At 41.2% G+C, this 3,764-nt stretch overlaps 1 pseudogene; it reads right to left on the bottom strand.

Moving 5' to 3' along the window:
* Positions 1–1,384: 1,384 nt before the first annotated feature.
* Positions 1,385–3,300, bottom strand: LOC122060471 (annotated as a pseudogene).
* Positions 3,301–3,764: the final 464 nt, after the last annotated feature.

Raw genomic sequence — 3,764 nt, 5'->3', positions numbered from 1 at the left:
CAAGCAACCTATAAGCGCTCTTGGGTCAAAGGCTGTTAACGTAGCAAGAAAACCAAAACTCTAACATTGCGTGCTAACGTGTCTTAGTAATAGGTTTGTGAGCTGATCTACAAGCACCCATACTTTTTTGGTTTATGATCAGTTAGGGTGCTATTCCAGGAAGCACTTGGATGGAGTAAAGCGGATCTACGAGAACTGTTGCGCTAACGTGTGCACTGTAGTTTTTCAGCTTGGTTCTGGCACATGCCTGACTCATAATCGGGCTCATCTATTGCTTGTGTTATAGTAGGGCCTGGTTAGGCGTTTTCTTTGCTCCCTAAAAGCTAAAGAAATGGATTAAAAAAGGGGGGGGGGGAGACTTCTGCAAGGGGTTATGCCACCAGTAACTTATGAGGAAAGTTGAATCCATCCCATCGCAAGCACATACAATGTTATGATCACATTGGTTTACCCTGACAAGTGGTCAGATGATCACTTAACCCCTATAATAGATAGGCCTGATGAAATGGTCCTTGAATACGAGCCCACATACAACATCGAAGTCCCCCGAAATTTGCCCTTTGCTTCCCATAGATACCCCTCAAGTTCAATCTGATCTGAATAACATTCTCAGAAGGCTGCTATACCTTATAAACCTTAAGGGCAATCTTTTGAAACAGAATTTGGCTACGGAAATGCAAGGACCAAGAGATCAATTTGTAGTTCTCAATTCCAGTAAAGGTGTTCAATGGGTCTAGGAACATTATATCATCTCTGAGAATAAAATTCCATAATCCCAGATTCCTCACAACCATTAAGATTATAAAACCCTTACCTAAGAATAAACCAGAAGAAGAGAAAAAAGTCATTGAGCATAAATAACCAGTAATCACAGTCGCTTAAGAATTTGTATCAAGGTTCAAGAGTTTCCACAACCGGAGGATACGAGAGAGATACTGGGTAGATGATTTTGGGAAAGATGGGTTACAAAATCTTTTTTGAAAAAAAATCAGACAACAAATATGTTTTCTTACCTTAGTTGTAGAGCAATGACTTGACCATCGCACGATGCTACACCACTGCCTTATTTGCAGAGTCCGATAGCTCCGATAGTCGAACGGTGTGAAGGGAATGAGGGAACGAGAGACTGAGGGAGGTGGAGGTGGAGGTGGAGGTGGCACTTCTAACCTTTCAATCGTACGATGATGTTCACCATATGGAAAAGGAAAACTATATCTAATCTTAGTAGGATTATAAATAACTTTTAAGGTGATGAACCCATAAATATTACAAGATAAATCCATCAAAAAATATTAGTGTATAACTTTAATCAGTTCAAGTCATCACAAACTTGATGAGCTAATTTTTCTTTTACTTTTTTCTTTATTTAACAACAGCAGCCAAATATTTTTATTCAACAACACTAGAACAAGATCAACCCCATCTAGGAGAATTGTTTACAGAGAAAGGAGGTGGGCAAAGCCACCAAATCTGAGAATTATAAAGTGTAACAATATCATCAACTACAATCCTAGCAGCCCGATCAAGGGAAAAAAAACACAAAAACAGAACTAATGGAATTAACATATGACTAGTACACTAACGATAGTATTTTATTTCGGTCCTACTAAAGCAACATGGTAAAAGATGTGATCCCCACTTATTCTTAGTGACGATTAATTAGGATTAATTTTCTCTCCTATTACTTTGCCCTGGGGGACACGTTGGCCCGTAACGGGGTTTTCATCACCCATGTGAACTCCTGCTTCTCTGACATGTCAACATCTTGTCCATCCACAGCCACCCATTTGTAACCCCTAATAAAATTTGCCAAAAACGTACTCCAAATGCAATGTCCCTAACCCAAGTCCAGGGCAAATCCTCCTCCCTGCACTAAATGGCATCATCTTAATCTCCCTACTCCCTGTGATATCAACTACTTCCCCTTCTTCACCCAAGAACCTCTCTGGCTTAAACTCCATAGGATCTTCCCAAACTTGTGGGTCCCTCGCCATATCTGCCACCGTAAAATTCACAATAGTTTTCTTGGGAATGAGATAGCCATTCAACACAATATCTTCCTCCACAATACGTGGCAGCACAAAGTGGGTAGGTGGTTTTAACCTCAGCGTTTCTAATACCACTGCCTTCAGATATGGCATCTTCTGCAAATCCTCTTCTTTGATCTCTTCTTCTGAATTCACAACCTCTTGGATCTCAGAATAAAGCTTTTCTTGGATGGTTTGGTCCTTCACAAGGTGGGCCATGATCCATTCAAACACAGTTGACACTGTGTCACTCCCTGCATCCATAATCTCACAGATGAGAAGCACTATTTCTTCATCATTTATCTTCCTTGCTCCTTCATCTTTGAATTCGAGATCGAAGAGTGAATCGATGTAGGCGAAAAAATTCTCATCTTGGTTTTCTTGTTTGATCTTCTCCTTTCGTTCTCGACGGGATTGGATCAAAGGAAGTAAAGCAGATATTTGTTTGCGGCGAATATCAATCAACTGTTTTCTGAAGATGAATCTCGCGGCGGTGGGGAAGGCGTGGAACATAGAAAGTCTTTTGTAATTGGCTACGACATTCCCTTCTATTTCCATAATATCTTTGATGACTTTCTCATCAAGTTTCTCACCAAAGCACATGAAAAGCAACAAAGAAAACATGGCATATCGGAAGGGTTCTACCACATGCACAGGCTCGCCTGACTCAACATGGTATTTGAGCAACGAATCAGTTATTTCCAAGAACCATGTGCGGGCGGGACCAAAACACTTATACCGAGAAGGGATAAGAAGTGCGGAAGTGAGGTTACGACGGAGGAACCTCCAACGAGCACCAGAGGAGGAACCAGTATCTGAATGGGTGTTTCGAAAGACACAGCTGGGAGTGACAGCTACTGGGCGGTAGCTAAAGGCGGCACCATTCTGGATTAGAGCTTGATGGGCTAATGAATGGCCGGAAATGAATACTGAGAGGCTAGAGCCAATGCGGATGGCGATGATTGGTCCGTATTTGTAGGAGAGTTCACGGACGAGTGATTCGGCATCGGTTAACAATCTTTTGAGCAAGAAGATGCTGCCTACTATGGGCAGTGAAGGGGGGCCTGGTGGTAAAGAGATTTTGGTTTTCTTGGATTTGCTCTGAGAGAAGAGGATGAGGAAAACATTGGTAGCTGCTACACAGAGACAAAGAGATAAGAGGATCATGAACCAAGAGTACTCCATTGGATTTGGAGGACTAGAACCCAACAAAAGAAGGAAATAAAGTTGCTAGCTATTGCGATAATGCTTTCCTTCTTTAGCTATGGCTGAGACATGCAGAAGTGTTTGTGCATAGGAGTGCCAGTTCTCGACCAAATTTATAGAATTTCTTAATTCCCCACCAACCCCCCCCCCCACCCCCCTTTTTATATTTTTTTTATTTTTTTTAGTTTTATTCTCTCTTCATTTGTTTGACATTTCGTTACCTCACATATGTGGCGTCTAGAAACGTTGAATTCTCCGGTCAAAAGACAACAAATGAGGCATGCAATGGTTAGGGTTGCTTGGGCTAAAGTCCATGTGTTGGGGTGAGTGCTGGGTCTTTCCAGCCATTGGATGCCTCACTAGGTGTCTCAATGGCTATAGAGAGGACCATTATTTCAAAGATTCTCTTTTTTGTTTGATTTTGATTTGCATTAAAAAATTGACAGTTCTAATTCAAATTAGAACAAAATAAAACAAATAGAAATAAGTACCTCTCACTCGAATACGAGCCTAATTATCAACTCAATTGAT

Source organism: Macadamia integrifolia, chromosome 14 (genome assembly GCF_013358625.1).
Source record: "Macadamia integrifolia cultivar HAES 741 chromosome 14, SCU_Mint_v3, whole genome shotgun sequence".
NCBI classification, from domain to species: Eukaryota; Viridiplantae; Streptophyta; class Magnoliopsida; order Proteales; family Proteaceae; genus Macadamia; species Macadamia integrifolia.
Note: the sequence above shows the minus strand (reverse complement) of the source record. Positions and strands in the feature narration are given on the sequence as shown.